The sequence below is a fragment of the Delphinus delphis genome, chromosome 5, assembly GCF_949987515.2.
Source record: "Delphinus delphis chromosome 5, mDelDel1.2, whole genome shotgun sequence".
Classification (NCBI taxonomy): domain Eukaryota; kingdom Metazoa; phylum Chordata; class Mammalia; order Artiodactyla; family Delphinidae; genus Delphinus; species Delphinus delphis.
This window is the reverse complement of record NC_082687.1, coordinates 45,515,852-45,537,478: the sequence shown is the minus strand read 5'-3', so window position 1 is coordinate 45,537,478 and position 21,627 is coordinate 45,515,852. Positions and strand designations below refer to the sequence as shown.

Sequence of the window (21,627 nt, the reverse complement as noted above, 5' to 3'; positions counted from 1 at the left end):
TCTGTGGCACACAAAGTGAATCAGCCATATGCATACATACACATGTCCCCATATCCCCTCCCTTTTGAGCCTCCCTCCCACCCTCCCTATCTCACTCCTCTAGATCATCGCAAAGCACGAAGCTGATCTCCCTGTGCTATGCTGCTGCTTCCCACCAGCCAACTATTTTACATTCAGTAGTGTATATGTGTCGATGCTACTCTTCAACCCAGCTTCCCCCTCCCACCCCACGTCCTCAAGTCCATTCTCTATGTCTACCTCTTTATTCCTGCCCTGCAACTAGGTTCATCAGTACCATTTTTTATTTTTATTTTTTTTTAGCTTTTAAAGAAGATGCTACTTTCTCTGGTCCACTAAGTCAGTTATCACTTGTCAATTTGTTATATAGCTTCCTTTTCCTCTCAGCGTCTTTGCTCTTGGGTTTTTTACTTTTTAAAATGTTTTTAATAGCATTTTAGTGGGAGTTGAAGATTTCAGTCTCTGTTGAAGGATGGGCCACAGCACAACTGGAAGAGGGGTGGTGCTTGTCTGTTGGGGCCCAGGACAGGCTGGGCAGTTCCCCTTCCCTCTCAGAGCCAGGCTCCTCTTGCTCTATGATTTCTAGTGAGGCCTGAGGCCTGTGTCAGGCAGAACCAAGGCACTCCATTTCCAGGTTGCGAGACGGCCAAGGATGCTTCGGCCAAATCAGATGTTGACAGTTCTTCTTTTCAGTTCAGGCTTTTCTACCACAATATTGGAATTGAACACATTGGCCAAATAAAGTTGAAAATTCTTTTCAAAGGCAGAGTGAGAAAAAGAGGGACCTCGTTCAGCCTTGAAATCTATGGGCTCAGCCCCCAAAGCACTGGGAATCCATCCTCCCCAGTGAACAAAGGCAGCTACAGCTTTTTCTCCCCTTGGTCAGTAGTTCCAAATATTTTTGTTATCATAGTTCCTGTTTGTTGTATATAAGCTACCTCTTGCTACCTGCATTGTTTCTCACTTTTTTTTTTACTGAACCCATCAATTTTCCTTTATTTATTTAACTACTCCCAAGCAAAAAACGAAAAACAAAAAAAAACCCAGTATGCTCATTACATTTTTCTTTAGTCAAACCAAGCTGTTAACAAGGTGAAGAGTGAATACACAAAATATTCAATAAAAATTATACAAAGCCACTCTAAAAATATCATTAGTGCAAATCCACTTGTGATTCACATTCTAAATAACTGGTGAAACCCAATGATCAGCATTTCATCCACCTTCAGCTTTTCTGCAACCATACCACGGATGGAATTATTGGCAGCTGCCTGATGACTGTGGCATGCAAAAACATGATGGATTTGGGGTAATGGCATATTCATCAGCTTCCCCCTGACAGCTGCTTTTCCTCGGAACTAGTCTCCCTCCCAGGACAAATGTGCTGCCTGGGTACAGAGAGCACCCAGCTGTCTCCTATCAACATCAAAGTGACGATAATACAGGTGGACAAAACTCACCCTGACTTACTCCCACGTGGGTCTCTCAGCCGTTTCACTCAATATCTGCTCTGAAGTCTGGGGAGGAAACATCTCGAGCCACCAAGCCAGTAACATACAGTGGAAAAAAGCAGGAATAACTAACCTGTCCTGGGAGAAAAAGTCCAGTTGTTAAACCTATTTATGCCCAATTTATCATTTTCAACTGGAAGATCCTATGTTTAGAATATTCCTGACCTACCTATTGGGTTGGACCATATTAAATTACCAGTTTCTGAACTATAAGAATGGTAATTTCATACAGTTCAACCCAAATCACTTCTACCTGTCCTTCAGGACTTGGCTCAGCTACCCCCTCATCAGGACTCCTTCTCTGGCTTCTCTGATTTAGATGCTACCATTCTGCTCCCATTGCATGTTGGGTATATCACTATGTAGTACTTATTTCTTCACAGTGGTATCTTGTGTTTACCTCTGTCTTTTCCACCAGAATTAAGGAACCATGTCTTATTTAACTTTGAATACCCTGCATGTAACTCAATGACTCATAAACAGTACGCACTCAATAAATGCTTAAGTAAATGAGAATATAAAAGAGAACAGCTAGCTGGACAGATTATGGCAGAGATCTATAATCTTCTCATCTAAATAAGGTCCAGGGGTGGATGAGTCTCCTTGGGTGTATCTCCTTAAATACAGCTACTTTGAGTACTGTTCCTCTCAATCTACAGATCTGTGAAACTAAAGAGATAGTTATCTATGTCACATACACCAAAATACAATGATCATGCAGGCATAGGGCAATTGCTACAGAAACTCCTACTCAAAAAGTGGGAAATGGGATACACAAAGGAGTTACTGCCCACAGCAATTCTGAAATCCAACAGAGGGAATGTTGCAAGCTCATCCCTTTGTTTTCAAGGCCTGGGAATAATTCTCCAGGGCTCTGAGCTCTATTCTGTAGGCTGTTCCACCCTCTGAGTCATCCTTACTTTTTCAAGAAAGGTAGCACTTGTTTGTGGTTAAATAATTTTCTCAGCCTGCTTCCTGCCAGTAGAATTTTGGAGGCTCAGTGGCCTCTTTCCATTCTGTCCTGTCTCTGTCCCTTTCAATCCAAGCTAGCAGTGTTTCTGTATATACAGTTTTCTCAAAAACTTTGTGGGACTTCTGTGCAATTCATTGGGGTTCACACCATTAGACACGTGTCACATCCATAAATCACTTCTAGATCAGCTCTTCTCTATGCTGGGCTCCTGCTGAGAAGAATGAGAGCCCACATTCTAAGCTTCCCTTGTTCCCTATTGTTTGAGAAGATTTGTGAGATGTGTCTTTAATCTCTTCAAAGGGTCCTTTGTGGACTAAATAACCTGGTCCTTTGATCTTTCGGGGGTCTGAATAAAATGTTGTACAGTTACTCCTTTGGCTTTATCTCTAGACCACATTTTCCTGATAGTACTCAGAGGTCATTTCTTTCTTTCTTTCTTTTTTTTTTTTTGTGGTACGCAGGCCTCTCACTGTTGTGGCCTCTCCTGTTGCAGAGCACAGGCTCCGGACGCGCAGGCTCAGCGGCCATGGCTCACGGGCCCAGCTGCTCCGTGGCATGTGGGATCTTCCTGGTCCGAGGCACGAACCCGTGTCCCCTGCATCGGCAGGTAACAGTTTTGTCATGCGGCAGATACACAGGCCAATTCAATGTATTTAACAGTGAAAATGTAATTCCTAGATAATAATTTACTAATTTCTGGGTCTCTTTGCAGAAGAGTGGCATATCAATTCTTCTCTTTTGCACAACCTATTCCAGATAACTGTGTGTGGGGTGGAGGATGGGAGGTGGAGTCTGTGAATTTCCACCCACTGATTTCTTTTTGCTAATTCTTGCATTTGACCTCAGTCCTAGAAAGGATCATACAGGAGAAGTATAATTGATTTTATTAAACAATCAAACATTAAACAATAGAGTCCTATAATTGGGAATATCTTGAAAGAAAACTTCATGCTGCTAGAGCAGGGTAAAATGATTTCTGGCCTTGGATTAGAATCTAATACTACAGAGGGGTTTCTTCTGCAAATGACATGGGTATTAAATGCGATAGCCCAGGTAAATTAGTAATAGCACAAACGTTAGCTCCTATTATTATTTAGGTAAACACAAACGCATTACAGGTTTATGTACAGAATTCTCTATGAATGTATAGACTAAGTTATTGCCAATACTAATTCATACACATCTCACTTCTGTTTATACAAGTACAGCTACTACTAAAATCAACGGTTCAATTCAAACTAATAAAGTAGTAGTTAAGCACTGCACAACCAGGGAAGCCCCCAGAGGTCATTTCTTAATTTTAGCATTTTTTGTTCTCTAGAGAGGAGAAGAGTTTTCAAAACTTTCAAGTTCAGGCTTCTTTCTATTTAACAGTCCTTCCCTCAAGTTATCTCTCTCCTCTTGCATTTCATTATGCGCAGCAAGGAGAAACTAGGCAGCACCTTCCACACTCTTGGAAACCTCCTTAGCTAAATTACCAAGTTCGTTCAGCACTTTTCCTGCTTTCCATCTAAGTGCAGATGACAGTTGACAGTGTTGCTAAGATTTCTGACAATACATAACAAGGATTCCCCTTCCTCCGGTTTCTAGTAACACGTTTCTCACTTCCTTTTGAACCCTCACAGGCAGCATCCTGAAGGTCTGGATTTCCACTGCCAGGTTGTTCAAGGTGACTTACGCTTCCTGTATCATGCTCCTCAAGATCTTTCCACCTCCCTCCCACTGCCTGGTTCCAAAGCAACTCTGAAAATTTTAAGTATTTGTTACAAAGGCACCCCACTTCTAGTAGCAATATATGTATTGGCTATGTAACACCACGTAACAAATGATCCCAAACTTAGTGGGTTAAAATAGCAAGTTACCGGATTCCTGGGTCATGAATCCAGGTGCGGCTTAGCTGGGTCCTCTGGCTCAGTGTCTCTCACAAGGCTCCAATGAAGCCATCAGGGGGGCTTCAATCATCTCAAGACTTGAATAGGGAAGAACCCTCTTCTCAGCTCACTTACATGTTTGTTAGCAGGATTCAGTTCCTGGCAGGCTGTTGGCCAGAGGACACCCAGTTTCTTGCCACATGGGACTCTCCATAGGGCAGCTCACAATGGCAGTTTGCTTTATCAGAATGAGCAAGAGGAAAGAGTCAGAGAGAGAAGGAGTGTGAGGAGACAGAAGTCACCGTCTTTCATGTCCCTATCTCGGATGTGACAGCCCATCACTTTTTCCATATTCTATTAATCATAAGCGAAACCGTGGGTAATCATTAGTCAAACCCATTTCACTTGCCTTCACTAATCAAGGTAGTTTTAAGACTTGCATGTTCTCCAAGCGGCATGTAATCTAAACAATAAGATGTTTGTCTGTTGTTTTCCAGGAACTTGGAGTCAGCTGTGTCTAGTTCGAGCTGAGCTGGTTAAGATTGGATAGGACCACCTACCCTCCAGCTGGGCATGTGCGAGTGTTCGCTTAGTGACTTTTTGACGTCAGAGGGCTGAAAACTCCACCCTCAGATCGTGCTAAGTGCCTCCATTGTAGCTTAGTTTCACCTGCCCAGAACAATGATTATCGCTTCTTTTTCCAGTCACCTTTCCCCACTCCTCCCCACACTCACCACACCTCAGACCGCCCTGCTTCTTTATCCTTTATCCCATAAAATCCCCGAGCTCCTTGCTTTCAGAGGGGCAGATCTGAGATGTGTTCTGCCATCGCCTCACTTGCCTGCCTTGTGAATAAACCCTCTCTTTGCTGTGAACCTCGGTATCTCAGAATTTAGGCTTGTTGCGCATTGAGCAAAACGAACCTGGGTAACTTAAGCAAGCCTCTCAGTCCAGCCCACACTGAGGGAAGGGGATTACACATGAGCATGAATAAAAAGAGGCAGGGATCATGGGGACCCGTTTTAGAAGCTGCTGAACTAGAGCTTCATAGAGATGCATGAATGGGCAGTTATTATTATTTTAAATTTAATGTTTATTCAGAGTTTATTATGTGCCACACATTATTCTAAATGTTTTGCATACACTCATTCGATGCTTAAAACAACCCTCGGAGGAAAGTACTATTATCACCCCTATTTGACACATGAGTTATCTCAGGATTTAAGCTTAAATAATTTAAAGTTAAAGACCATAAATAACTTGCAAAGGATTTCCAGCAAGTAAATAGTTAAGCCAGTATTTATTTGTTTGTTTGTTTATTTATTTTTAAAATTTATTTTGGGCCACCTTGTGTCTTTGTTGCTGTGCACGGGCTTTCTCTAGTTGCAGCGAGCAGGGGCTACTCTTCATTGCGGTGGGCAGGCTTCTCATTGTGGTGGCTTCTCTTGTTGCAGAGCCCGGGCTCTAGGCGCGTGGGCTTCAGTAGTTGGGCAACAGATGGGCCCTAGAGTGTGTGGACTCAGTAGTTGTGGCACGCGGGCTCTAGAGCACAGGCTCAGTAGTTGTAGAACATGGGCTTAGTTGCTCCGCAGCATGAGTGATCTTCCTGGACCAGGGATCGAACCCATGTCCCCCTGCAATGGCAGGTGGATTCTTAACCACTGTGCCACCAGGGAAGTCCCTAAACCAGTATTTAAACCCAGGCAGTATGGCTCTAGAGCCTCTTAACCACCACAATCTACACCTTCTTATTCAAAAAGGTAGGACACTAGGGAGGAATAGATTTACAGCTGGATCCAGACATTGTGGAGTGCCCATTAAGTAAACAATTCTAGAGCAATTTTCTTTCTTCTGAACTTTTCATGGTGCTGTTGTAGAAGAGACAGGATGATAAATATCTCTATATTAACTTTAAATTTTCATAAACATTCTTTTTATAGGAAAAATTATGATTGGAGAGATTTGAGTGACTCGCCCTAAGACAGTACACTATGTGCTGCTTTTCTCATATTATATTCATAAATGTTTTCCCATATTATTAATCATTCTTGAAAAATGACAGTTAATATCTGTGCTTCTTGAGCTTTAATTCAATATTCATATCACACTCTTCATTCTGAGAGTGCTTGAAACATCTGGATTAAATTCTTTAAAGTCACAGTGTGCTGCTATGCAGAATTAGAAATTCTGGAGGAAAAATAATGTTTACAGCACGTTGGTAAAACACAATAGAGTGCCAGGCAATATGGAAGCTAGACTCTTCCCTCCCATGCCCTTTGAAATTCCCATTGAAATGGAGGACCCATTACAAAATAAGGGGAGCACAGCAACAACTCTGGAACCACTGTCCACATATAGGATTCTGTGAGGAATTTCTGTTAGGTGCCATGGGATGAAAATGGATTTTTATAGCACTGATTTCCTTCGTGAAATTATTACACAATAACATTAAAGGTTTAAGAAAAATATATGTACTCAGGAGATTTGTGATATTACTGGAGACTCGCAGCATGTCTGCAGTCAAAGACCCTCTGCAAACTTCACCTATTGGGACAACCATAGTGAGGGGGAGCTGGGGCCACTGGAGGAATCCGCGAGTATCTCCATCCATGTGGGTCAAGCTGGGGTACAGATGGGCAATGAGTGCTGAGAGCTCTACTGCCTGAAGCCCCACATCCGGCCCAAGGGCACCATGCCCAGCGATACAGCTCTAGGGCGCAGCAATAACTCCAACACCTTCAATGAGACAGGGGCCGTCTTTGTGACCCTGTCATAGGTAGGGTAAGAACTGGCATATATAGGCAGCTCTTCCACCCTGAGCAGCTGAGGTATGACCAGGAAGATGCTGCCAGCAACTGTGCTGGAGGCTGCTACACTGAGGGGTCCCAAGGAGATGGATCATCAGTCGGGTGCTGGAGCAAATCCAAAAACTGGTGAGTGGACCAAGTGCCGTTAGCACCTGCAGGAGATCAATACATTCTTAAACCCCCCTCCCTGGCCTAGGAGGCTAGACACGTGTGGAAAAAGGGGACACCACAGGCCTGTGGCTGTGACTAGCATCTACAGTGCCCGCATGGTTCCTCCAGCCTGTCCCTCCACTTGGCTTGCCCTAGGGGTAGCTGTGTGTCCTGGTTTGGATCTAGGGTTAGAAGCTGGCTCTGCCCTGAGTCTATGGACTCAGGCTTCTGCCCTGCCGATTCCTCACTTTGCCAGGCGTGATTGTCTGATCCAAGCCTTCTTTGAACTTTGATTCATCTCTAGCCTCAGCAGGTGGGAGGAAGCTGCCTGGCTGCTCAGTTGATTGTTCTTAGACTCCTAAGCAGAACTGCCCAGCTGGGAGAGGCTTCTGCTTAGCTTTTAGCCGCTTCCCCAGTTCACCCCATCCCTTGCCCGAGAAACTAAGAACCAGAAATAAGGCCAACTAGGAGTCAGCACTTTGGCAACTGGTCCTCTAGAGGGACTGTCCAGACATACTCCCTGCTGCTCAACAGACTGAGCATGAGTGGGAGGCCTGAGGAATGGGATTCTGTGTGAAAATAAAACAAAGCATCCCCTAGCCTTAGACCTTTCTTAAATGGAGAATTTGTTTTTAGTTATCAATTTGCATTAAGCCCGCTTTTCTTTTTTTTAATTTATTTTTACTGACATATAATTAATATATAACATACTAGTTTCAGGTGTACAACACAAGATTTGATATATCTATAAATTATGAATAAATGGAAAATTTTGTATTGTCCAAAAAACCCAAGTGCTTGGAAATTTATTTTCTTTTTCTAGTTGCTACTTTCTTTGTACCATCTAAGAAATCTTTCCTACTCTAAAGTCACAGAGAATTTTCCTGTGTTTTCTCCTAAAACTTGATAGTTAGCTTTTATGTTTAGGCCTTCGAGTCATCTCAAATTGAATTTTGTGCTAGATGTCAGGTAGAAGTCTAGATTCATTTTTTTAAAATATGAGCTTACTTTTTAGAAGCTGAAGATATCTTTCTGCCACACACTCTTTAATTAAAAAAAAATGAAGGCAATTCTCACCTTTTTATTTTTTTATTTTCTATGTTAAACATAGAAACTAATCTCAATATTTGTATCAGTTATGATTAGGTTTGACTGAATAATAGAGATCATAAAAACAGTAATTCAAGAGAGTTAAATGTTTCTTTCTCTCTCACATAAAACCAATCCAGAAGTTGACAGTCTCAAGCTTATATAGCACCTTAATGGTTGTCAGAAACTCAGGCACCTTCAAGCTTCATCTATGCCATCCTAAGCTGTTGCCTTCATTCTCATAATCCGATGTGGGGATGAATATCCAGCCAATATGTACATCTTCTCAACAACAGATTAGAGGATGGAAAAAAAGCATTTGAGCAACCTTTCTGGTGACTGACCAGAAATTCCATTTATATACCATAGGCCAGATTTTAGTCGTTTCATCAAATCTAGCTACAAATCAGTATTTTAGCTAAGTGGCTAGCTAGGTTATCAACTAAAAGTTGGGGTTCTATTGCAGCATTATTCACAATAGCCAAGATATGGAAGCAACCTAAGTGCCCATCGATAGGTGAATGGATAAAGATGTGGTGTATATATATATATATATATATATATATATATATATATACACACACAATGGAATATTTTTCAGCCATAAAAAAGAATAAAATCTTGCCTTTTGTGATAACATGGATGGGCATAGAGGATATTATGCTAAGTGAAATAAGTCAGACAGAGAAAGACAAGTACCATATGATCTTACCATATGTGGAATCTAAAAAGACAAAACAAATGAACAAACATAATGAAACAGAATCAGAATCATAGATACAGAGAACAGACAGGTTGTTGCCAGAGGGGAAGAGTAGGATGGGGTGATGAGTGAAATGGGTGAGGGAAATTAAGAGGTACAAACTTCCAGTTACAAAATAAATGAATCGTGGGGATGAAACGTACACCATGGGGAATATAGTCAATAATATTGTAGTATCTTTGTATGGTGAAGAAGCTTGTCAAAAGGTACAAACTTGCAGTTATAAGATAATTAAATACTAGGGATGTCATGTACAACATGATAAATGTAATCAACACTGCTGTGTGTTATATATGAAAGCTGGTTAAGAGAGTAAATCCTGAGTTCTCATCACAAGGAAAACATATATTTCTTTATCTTTTATTTTGTATTCATATGAGATGATGGACGTTCTCTAAACTTATTGTGGTAATCACTTCATGATGCATGTAAGTCAAATCATTACGTTGTTATACCTTACACTTATACAGTGCTGTATGTCAATTTATCTCAATAAAACTAGAAGAAAATAAAGGTAGAGGTTCTATTGAGAAAAAGGAGAGAATGAATATGAGAAGCACTTAGTACTCTCCTAATGGTATACAGCACTGGGACACTTTAGAAAAAGTGTCTAGCCATTCAACTTTAAACAAAACAAAACAAAACAGCCCATAAGCTTTTCTTCTTGGAAAAAAATTAACATTTGTTTTTTTAATTTTCAATTAATTTTTCCAACATGTAAAGCCAATTCGAACAAAAGGTCATTTTCCTTACTTTGGCATCATTTCTATCCTTCCACAGCCTGTTAGAAGAAGCTTTAGAAAAAGTGTGACAACTAAGCAGCCCTGTGTGGAGAGAGGCTATTTATTTAATATCCACAAGGAAATGACCCCAGTAAAAACTGAATCTAAGGAAATAAAGCATCTGAGATCATTCTTAACCTCAATTTCCCTAAAATAGCAATTCATAAAATCTTAGAGGGGTTAATACCCTGGAGTTAAGGACTCTATAAAGCTTCATGACAAATATATACTGTTATTCCACTTTGCTTTGTTTTATTATTGCTGTTTTCCTGTCTCCCTGGACCCTAAAGAACTGTTTTGAAATCTCAACTGCTGTCAAATGTTGTCCAAAATGGTTGTATACACCAAAAGCACAAGCAACAAAAGCAAAGGTAAACAAGTGGAACTACACCAAACTAAAAAGCTTCTGCACAGCAGAAGAAACAGTCAACAAAATGAAAAGGCAACCTACAGAATGGGAGAAAATATTTGCAAGTCATACATCTGATAAAGGGTAAATATTCAAAATATGTAAAAAAACCCATGCAACTCAATAGCCCCCCAAAAATATGATTAAAAAATAGGCAGAGGAATTGAACAGACATTTTTCCAAAGAAGATACACCAATGGCCAATAGTACCTAAAAAGATGCTCAACATCACTAATTAGGGAAATTCAAATCAAAATCACAATATCGCCTCACACCTTTCAGAATGGCTATCATCAAAAAGACAAGAGATAAAAAGTGTAAGCAAGGGCATAGAGGAAAGGGAACCCCTGTACACTGCTGGTAGGAATGTAAATTGGTACAGCCACTGTGGAAAGCAGTATGGAGGTTCCTCAAGAAATTAAAAATAGAACTACCATATGATCCAGCAATCTTACTTCTGGGTATATAACTGAAGGAAGTGAAAACAGGATCTTGAAGAGATATCTGCACCCCCATATTTACTGCAGCATTATTCACGATAGCCAAGATATGGAAACTACCCAAATGTCCATCAACAGATAAATGGATAAAGATGTGAGATACAGCCATAGAGAAGAGACATGTAGTTGCTAAGGGGGTGGGGGAGGGAAGGATTGGGAGTTTGGGGTTAGCAGATGCAAACAATTACATATAGAATGGATAAAAACAAGGTCCTACTGTATAGGGAACTATATTCAATATCCTGTGACAAACCATAATGGATAAGAATATATACTTTACTGTATAGCCGAAATTAATACAACATTGTAAATCAACCATACATCAATAAAAATTTTAAAAAAGAAGATGTGAGATAGATACATATAAAATTATTAATATTATTATTATTATATGAAATATTATTCAGCCATGAAAAAAGGGAAATCCTGCCATTTGTGACAATATGGATGAACATAGAGGACATTGTGCTAAGTGAAATAAGTCAGACAGAGAAAGACAAATACTATATGACATCACTTATATGTGCAATCTGAAAAAAGCTTAACTCATAGAAAGAGAGAATCGAGTAATGGTTACCCAGGGCCTGGGGGATGGGGAAATGGAAAGGTATTAGTTAAAAGGCACATATTTCTAGCTATACGATTAACAAGTTCTGGGAACAGCTTGGTGACTGTAGCTAATAATACTGTACTATATACCAGAAAGTTGCTGAGCGAGTACATCTTAAATGTTCTTACCACAAAAAAGAAATGGTAATTATGTGATGGGATGGAGGTGTTAGTTAATGTTATGGTGGTAATCATTTTGCAACATAAGTCAATCAAATCAATACATTGTACACCTTAAACTTATACAATGTTATATGTCAATTATATCTCAATAAAGTTGGAAAACAATAAATGCAAATATTAAAGTCTAAAAAAAAGGGTCTTATAAACAACGTGTGGCAAAGACAGTAATGCTTACCAAATAGTACATTAGCTTCCTCCATACTCAGCCCCCTAGTCCTTCAGTTCACTCCATGTTCAACACCCTGGTCTGTTGGTTCCACATGTGCTCAGTTCCTTTGTAGTCTGGGAGGGGCAGGTGACTAGTTCTGACCAATGGGCTGTGAAGGAAGTGAATGTGCATTACTTCTGGGCTATGGCAGTGAAAGTCCACTTGAACTCTCCAGTGCTCTTCCCCATCTCTCTATGGATGCAGAAGAAGCTCCTTATTCAGAGAGAAAAACAAGAGGGTCAAAGCAGCTTAGATAGCTGAACAATTGCTGGAAAACAGGTGCCCTGAAGAGCCGTCTAGATTTACAGATGACTTTGCATTAGCAAGAAATAAACCCTTGTCTCCTAAAAAACTTCTGTTTTGCAGTTGTTCATTGCTATAAACTTAGCTTATCCTAACATGCAACCCAACAGAGCAATACAAATGTTCAATAATAGGGAGATGGTAGGTATAGTATTCCACAACTATTTGATGAAGTATTATGTAGCCATTGAAAAGAACTGTCACAAAACTATTAACAACATTAAGAATTATTATATTATTAATTGGAAAAAAACACAAAAAACAAAAATATGATTAGAAAGGTAGATGGGAATAAAAGGCAGGGCTTTCCCAGTAAAATTGACAGAATGGATGAAATTGTGATTCAGAATTCTCCATAAAATGTTTTCCAGAAAACTACTGACATATCAGAATATGTGTATTTACTGGGGAGGGGGAATGAGGATGAAGAATGGGGTGGTCCCAGCTGAGACTAAACCCATATTCAGGCTTGTTCAGATATATGTTGACTTTCTGCTAAAGAAGGAGCTTCTAGGAAAAAACCCATTTTAAGGACGGACAGAATAAAGACACACATTTTGTTCAATAACAATTTATTAGTCTTTGGCGTGAAGGAGAACTCATGCCTGAGCCCTTGAATTTGTTCTCTGACCCAGATTCCTTGGACTCATGTCAACACTTGAGAGCTATTTGTCACATGTCTCGGTGTGCAATGTTAGAAGCCCAAGGCTGTGTTACTTTGGGAACAGGGTAGGGGTGGGAGTCAGAAATTCACTTGGATTCAGTGAAGGACAGCACTGATCCAGCATAACCTGGAGTCGGGGTGTAACAGAAGGTCGCCAAAGTCAAGGGCACTGCAATGACACCAGCAAGCCAAATTCCGGGGACAGCAGGAGGGCTATACATGATAGGCTCAGCATGATCCCAAGGGTACCTGTGGCTGAGAGGTGCCAGCTAACTCAGCAGCAGTGGGAAGCAGCTTTTGAGCAAGGGGCAGCACTCCTAGTGCAGACATCAGTGCTGTGGATGGCCACCCTTAGTTCCGGGACGGTAGTGACCTCAGAGGTCAGTGGAAGCTGCAAGAATTTATTCATGAGCTTTTGTGAGTGGTATCCTGGGAACTCTCAGAAGACAGGGCAGGAAATTTGCAATAAGTCAGAGAGACACAGAAGAGGGCAGGAGATCCCACAGTAAGTGGGGAGAGCTAAGCCTAGCAACCTTGTTTATTATTGCAGTGACCCCCATTTTCTGCCCAGACCGAACAGCTTAGGACATGTATGTTTCCAAATGACAGATACTTTAACAGAAGAAAAGAGATTAACCTGGAAACGGACAAATGAGAGTCAGGGAGGCAGCATTTCCTAGAACTTATCCCTCCAGCACCGTCCACAGGAGAGAAACTGATCTGGGGAAAAGGCTTTAGATCACCAGAGAAGGGTTTGTCAGGTCTATATGGAATCCCCCTCTACTAACACCCATTTTGACATTCCAGGTTCGCTGATACTTGAAATATGCTGCTCAGGAGAGTAACATGAATATTTCAATCACTGCAAACGAATCCACTGGTATGGACAGTGAATGATCAATGATAGTACAAAGTACATGGTCCCTTTCATAATCTTTAAAAAATAAAGAGGCATTCTGGTTATCAGGTCAGTCTCTTGGTTAAAAAGAACCTGTTCTCAAAAGACTGAATGCCCTTGGGTTACACTGATCAGATCATTTTTGAACCTACAAAGCTGAGATTTGTGACTCCAAAGTAATGTCACTAGGAGAGATCTGATCACAGCTGCTGTCTAAATTGCTGATATCATTGGCATACTCTATAGCTGCCACAAAAATTGTAAAAAAAAAAAAAAAAAGCAAAATCATCATTATTCAAATTTCTATAATAAATTAAATCGACATATATATGTACACATATATAAGAGAACAAAGGAAAATGCAGGAAAGAGGTGTGTTGGATACTGTTCCTCCACATTTAATCTCCACTCTTCCCCGCCCTTGGTGGATGGCTTCCACTGACTATATGAACCCAATCTTTTCTCTGTGAACTTTGTCTGTGATGTCCTTCCAGGAACAGTTGATAGGGTCAGTTCCATCAACATTTTACCCTACAGTTTATGCTTTTAGGCCCTTGTTTTAAAAGGCCTTTCCTATTCCAAAAATTACAAAAATATTCTCCTGTGCCTTCAACTATTAGCTCTATGGTTTTATTTCACATTTATGTCACTTTCGTTTATTTGTTTGTTTTGGCAGCACTGCGTGGCTTGTGGGATCTTAGTTCCCCAACCAGGGATTGAACCTGGGCCATGGCAGTGAAAGTGCCAAGTCCTAACCACTGGACCACCAGGGAAATCCCATATTTATGTTTTTAATCCTTCTGGGGTTCACCTTTATGTGGTGTAAGGCAGATATCCAACTTTTTCTCTACATAGTGAGCTACATATATAATATTTCTGGACTTTATTCTTTCATTATATTCTTTCCTCTCTATTTTTTTTTTTTTTTTTTTTTTTTTTTTTTGCGGTACGCGGGCCTCTCACTGCCGTGGCCTCTCCCGTTGCGGAGCACAGGCTCCGGACGCACAGGCTCAGCGACCATGGCTCACGGGCCCAGCCGCTCTGCGGCATGTGGGATCTTCCCGGACCGGGGCACGAACCCGTGTCCCCTGCATCGGCAGGCGGACTCTCAAGCACCGCGCCACCAGGGAAGCCCCTTTCCTCTCTATTTTGTTTCATTAGACTCTTTCACTGTTTTTATGAATACAGATTTAAGTATTCCTACTATCTATCATATTTTCCAGAGTTGGCTTAGCAACTTTCATGGACCTTGATTTTTCCAAATTTTAGGATAAATTTGTTAAGTTTCTCAAATAAACTTGCTAGACTTTTCATTGGAATTGCACTGGGTTTATCAATCACTTTAGAGAGAATTAAATCTTTATAATACATACTAAATGAAGTAAGTCAGACAGAGAAAGACAAATATCATATGATATCACTGATATGTAGAATCTAAAAATATGATACAAATGAACTTATTTACAAAACAGAAACAGACTCAGAGACATAGAAAGCAAACTTATGGTTACCAAAGGGGAAATTGGGTTGGGGGGGGAGGAGAGATAAATTAGGAGTTTGAGATTAACAGATACACATTACTATATATAAAAAAGAAAAACAACAAGGACCTACTGTATAGCATAGGGAACTATATTCAATATCTTGTAGTAACCTATAATGGAATAGAATCTGAAAAAGAATATAATTTTGAATCACTTTGCTATACACCTGAAACTAACACAACATTGTATATCAACTATACTTCAATATTTTTTTTTTTTTTTTTTTTTGCAGTACGTGGGCCTCTCACTGTTGTGGCCTCTCCCATTGCGGAGCACAGGCTCCGGACGTGCAGGCTCAGCAGCCATGACTCACGGGCCCAGCCGCTCCGTGGCATGTGGGATCTTCCCGGACCGGGGCACGAACCCATGTCCCCTGCATCGGCAGGCGGACTCCCAACCACTGCGCCACCAGGGAAGCCCAACTATACTTCAATTTTTAAAAATCTTTACAATATTATCTTGCCCTATCCAAGAATATGGAATGCTTCTGCATTTATGCCAGTATTCCTCTTTGTCACCTAAATGATTTTTAATTGCTCTTTTTAAAGGTATTGCGCATTTTTGTCAGGTTAACTCAATAATTTACATGTTTCTTGCTATAGGTAACAGTAAACCCTCTAAAACTGTTATAAAGAGGGTAAACTTTGGAAGTACATGTATACTTGAGAATTCTTTATTTCACTCTAAACTTAAATGATAGATTAGCTGGTTATAAAATTGTGGCTTCAGCATTCTTTTCATTTACTAATTTGAAATATTTTTTTCTCTCCAATATGTGTTTGGTATAATTCTTATTCATGGTTCTTAGTAGGAGGCCTTTATCTCTTGAGGTTTTGAGAATTTTTTTTTTTATCTTTGATTTTTTAAATTTCACGGGAATTCCCTGGCAGTCCAATGGTTAGGACTCCATGCTTTCACTGCCGTGGCCTGGGTTCAATCCCTGGTTGGGAAACTAAGGTCCCATAAGCCATGTGGTGTGGCTGAAAAATAAAAAATTTCACAATATAATGTACCTAAGGACTTCTAGGAAAAAACACTTTCAATCTGAGGTCTTTCACTTTCTTTAAATCTGGAGAAATTTTGGTCATTATCTCCTCAGATATTTTCTCTTCTTTGTATATATATATATTTTACTCTTTTTCTAGCTCTACAATAAAACAGATGTTTACATAACAACTATGATCTTCTTAATTTTTTCTCTCATATTTTCTAACTCTTTATCTCTGTCTGATACTTTATGGAAGAATTTCTTGGTTTCATCACCCAGCTCATTCATTTATTTTTCAAATTGCATGCATTTTGGGATTCATCTCTATTACTGTTTTCTATTTCAATCATTTAATTTGTATATACATTATATGAATAGGCTGTCTCTAATAAGCATCTTTCACCCCACATGGTCTCAGGATATAGAAGGTGAGGTCAGGGTGAGGAAATGTCCAGAGGCTGAGGGTCTGTGGTATCTTTGCTATCGCGTTTTCCTTCCAATCAAACTAGAATACTGTTCTGATATCACCCTATCATTGGGTTTGCTCTTCCTTTCAAGACCAAGTTGGTAGAAAAAAAAGGGCATGGATTATAAAGATTTTCCCTGGCCTTTCTGCATCAAAGGCACTAGATCCTCTTCCATTCTGGGGTACCATTATCTTCTACACCAGGACTCAACTACCTTTATAGTTTTACCTTAATTTTTCAGCTTTGTTGACTTTCTTCTACTTCTGTGGCTTCCACAGGGCTAAGTTTGAGTGAGGGGGTAACCCTTCTGGTTAGTTTGCCATCTTTGTTGAAGTGGAATGGGGAAATCCTTTCTAAGTTTAAATGCAGAATAGAAGCTGTTTTATAGATATGAATCTGGCAACATTTTGTAGACATTCCTTGGGAATTCGCTGGTTAGCAGACCTAAGTCCATTCACAAAGAGACATGTTAGCACTACTTAAAAAAAATAAAGTTATCTTCAGGGACGTTCAATACAATTAGGAGTGTTGACTTTGGTAGTAGAACTCATCACTAAAAATGCTCTATTATAAAACTTCCAAAGAAAAGCTTTGAGAGTAAATGGGAGAAGAGGAATGTCAAGGGGTTCTCCTTACATCCCGTGGAGAACAACGGAAACAAAGGACTGGAGCTTCTGTGTTCTACTGTGCCCCACAGAGGAATAGTATAGCGAGCAGGTGGGAACTGAAGCCTTGGCAGTCACTACTAGCTGGAAGGTGGGTTGAAAAAGAGTGGGAGTGAAGAAGGAAGAAGACAGGATTGAGCAGCAATATGGTGGAAAAAACATGTATATGAATAGAACAGGAGAGATATTTAATGGCTGGATGAATGTAGACATTTAGGGAATGGAAAGAATGATTAGAGGAAATCATTAGGAAGCCGTCTATGAGGTATGCTGTATAAACCCCCATAGGAAAGTCTATATTATTCCTCAAGACACCTGGAGTCTTATTTGTGTTTTCATTTCCTGTGACTCTATGTAGAGGCTAGGCTGCTAGATCCTTGGCTTTTATTAAAAATATTGATAAATAAAACCCTTGTCCAGGTGCAAATTTGTTTTACTTTGCTTTTCCAAGTCATCAGATCTTGAGTATCTCGTGTGTATACTTTAACACAGCACTTGCCAAAGTGAGTTCAGCAATTATAAATAAAGAGGGTTCTAGAGTCAAATAAGTTTGGGATGTGTAGGGTTATACAGTATTAACATGAGTTCTTTGCTTGCAGGATTTCTCAGAGCCATTAATATGCAAATATTACTATCATTTTCCAAGAAGGAGACATGGTATGCCCTATTTCTCAAATTTGACCATAGAATCATTTTTCCCAAGGCATCTTAAGATGCTACTGTTCCATGGACCAAACTACTCTGATGGATTGCCTACCTTTGCTTGAGTTATAATGTGGATTTAGCAGATGTAGTCAAGGGCAATTTTTTTGCAGCTGTTATGAAATAGCACCTTGCAAGATGCATTCTTCATGGTATTACAATCTAGCAATTGCTTTAACCATGAAAGTGTTATCTGTCATTTCCATCAATATGCATGATTATATTCAATTAGGTAATTTATTTCAAAGCCACTTGTATTGTTCTCTCTTTGTGGCACCTCATGTGGTTAGTCTTATTTTCCTAAGAGCGTGTAAGCTCTATAAAGGTAAGAATCATGCCTATTCCTTTACTGTATTATGCATAGCACTTGGTGCAGTGCTAGATGCAAGATCAAGATTCAGTAAGTACACTTTGACTGGAAAAAATAAAACTTAAAATGCAGCAGAAGCAAACTATTATAAACTTCCTATGTATTTGGTAACATATCATCTAAATACTTTTGTGCTTTAATTATCACTCACCACTTCTTTTTTCTCTCTGTTCCTTTTCAGCACTAAATACACCCTGGAAGGAAAATGGGGACAATAAACCTAAGCAAAGCAGCCCTGAAAAGTTTTTTTCTATTTGTTCCAATATTAAGAATAAATCTTTGGCTAACAACTTCAAACTATTCTGACTCATCTTTTTGCTTGATTCCCTCCCAGTTTATTCATTAATTGTTCAACATTTTTGCTCCTACTTTTCCATGGCTGTGTTCTCCTTTAAATATAAAATTCAGTGTCTTTCAGAACGCTTTCCTTGCTTTGCAAGTCAGGAAAAATTTCCCTACCACCTCATTCTGAAAGCACTTGGCAGGTAAACTTCTATTATCATATCACTGTATATGAAGGTCCTTAGCTTAGTCTAATGATGATTTGCCAAGTAAACAATTTATAGTCTATTATTTCCACTGGAAAGTCCCCTTTTCAAATTGAAGAATTTCACAATTAAAAAAAAAAACACTGGTCAAAGAAACCCCAAGTTCATCTTAGCATTGGTATTTGGGGTTTCAACTTAATGGGGTCATCATTCATAAGACCAGGTTGATGACACCAATATATCAAATTTACAATGGAAATTTAGGACCAAACAGTTCTCTCAACAGCTCCATTGTTCCCAGTTCCCTTGTCTGCCTGCTCCCTCCCACATCTCCTTCATCGATGGGCTCATTGGCCCCTCCATGGGAACCTCTCCAGATCCTGCCCTTGCTATCCCCTCAGCCTTACCCAGCCCGGAACTTGTCTCGTACCCTTGTTTCTTCCCATTATTGACCCTTGCTGGCTTCTTTCATTGTTCCTTCCCTTAACTCCATTAACTGTCCACATACTTCCTCTTTCTTCTCAAGTCTCTCAATTAGTGAGAGACTGTCTCCAACCCCAATCTAAACCCAAGCCAAGAGATGTGGCTGACATACTCCTCACTGGCGTTTCCAGACCATAGCACCAAACATTTTATCAATAATCCCACTTACTCTGCTCATGGATTCTTCCAACATTCCTACCACTGTCATTTCAGCCTCCAGGGCCAACCCTCAGCTTCGTTGATGCCAAGCTCACAGTTTTCATTCCTACTGCATTTCCTACCAGAGATGGAGTAGAGTATCAAAGTTGACTGTCCAACCAACATCCTGGCCTCCCAGCTTCAGACTTTTCCTCTTCTCTGACTTCCCAATCCACTCCAGCATGGTACCTCCCTACCACACATGCAAACACAGTCATGCCTTAGAGGTTTATATTGGGTGCTGACTAGGTCAAAGATCTTGTAATTGGCCTATCAAACAAGCTGGACTCAGTAGGGGTGACATTATAAACTAGCTTAATGTTTATTTTCACACAGCTGTCTTTGACTCCATTGCGCTTTTTCAGTCTTTGCCCTCCTGAATGAAATTTCAGGCAGATTCCACGTTTTCTCTGATTACTCTATTCCCAGCTATTAATAAATAGCTCCATCTTTGAGTTAGTAAAAAAATTCAATTAAATCTAAATCAAAACTTCAGTCTCTCAGTCCGTTCAAGTGTTTCCCTTCCCCTCTGTCAAGTTACTCTCCCTATTAATCTCCAGCACAGGTTAATTAGCCACTCATTCTGATCCCTTGGGAAAATGAAGGGGATAGAAGGGAAAGATTTAAGGAAAAGGAGAAATATGACACTGATGCCACTGAAATCTCTGTGTTGCATGCCCCAATTCTGGCTCTTTTTCTTTTTAGTGTTTTATGAGTTTTTAGGAGACTCATTTACATTCTTTGAGCAAGGCTGATGTTTCCCCCTGGACTGTCACACATGGCATAGCTCTGCTCCTAACTTCTTGTGATCTTTGCTGGTCTGACCTTCCCACTCTTCCTAGGAGGCCTGTATGGCAGAGATTCTTTAAGACAACTCAGAAACAGCTACCCATAGCTCCACAATAACAAGACAAATGATCTATTTTTTAAAATGGACAAAGGGATTTGAATAAATTTCTTTAAAGAAAATATATAAATGGTCAGTCAACACGTGAAAAGATGCTCAACATCAATAATATTAGTGTAATGAAAATCAAAACCACAACCATATGTCACTTTATACTAAGGATAAAGCCACTAGGGTGGCTATAATTTTAAAAAGGTAGGTTTTAAAAAGGTATAATTTTAAAAAGGTAGGTATAATTTTAAAAAGGTATAATTTTAAAAAGATGTAGAGAAGTTGGAGCTCTCATACACTACTTTCTCATTGTTGGTAGAATGTATAACGGTACAGAAGAACAGTCTGGAAGCTCCCCAAAAAGATGAACACAGAATTACATATAACTCAGCAATTTCACCCCCGGGTATATACTCAAGAGAATTGAAAACAGGCATTTAAACAAAAACTTGTAACACAAATGTTCCTAGCAACATTACTGATGAGGTCAAAAAAGTAGAAATAACCCAAATGTCCCTCAACTGATGAATGGATTAAAAATGGTATATCCGTACAATGGAATATTATTTGGCCATAAAAGGTCATGAAGCACTGATTCATGCTATGACATAGATGAAACTTAAAAATATTATGCTAAGTAAAAGAAGCCATACCCCCTCAAAAAGGCAATATATTGTATAATCCAGGGGTCCCCCAGGCTGTAGACCACTACTGGTCCTCAGCCTGTTAGGAACCGGGCCGCACAGCAGGAGGCGAGCAGCGGGTGAGCAAGTGAAGCTTCATCCGCCGCTCCCCGTCGCTCGCATTACCACCTGAACTACCCCCTCCCCTCACCTCCCCGTCCGTGGAAAAATTGTCTTCCATGAAACCAGTCCCTGGTGCCAAAAAGGTTGGGGACCGCTGGTGTAATCTCACTTATATGAAATGCCCCAAATAGGCATATCTATAGAGGCAGAAAGTAGGTTAGATATTGACTAGGGCAGTGGGGTAGGAGGAATGGGGAGTGACTCTTAATGGGTACAGGGTCTCTTTTAGTGGAAATGAAAATATTCCACAATTAGAAAATGATGATGGTTCCACGACTCT

General features: G+C 40.0%; 1 non-coding gene across 1 annotated transcript; it reads right to left on the bottom strand.

Moving 5' to 3' along the window:
- Nucleotides 1–14,439: 14,439 nt before the first annotated feature.
- On the bottom strand, nt 14,440–14,511 carry TRNAE-UUC (transfer RNA glutamic acid (anticodon UUC)). Its single transcript has one exon. It is a non-coding gene; the product is annotated as a tRNA-Glu (tRNA).
- Between the last annotated feature and the right edge of the window lie 7,116 nt (nt 14,512–21,627).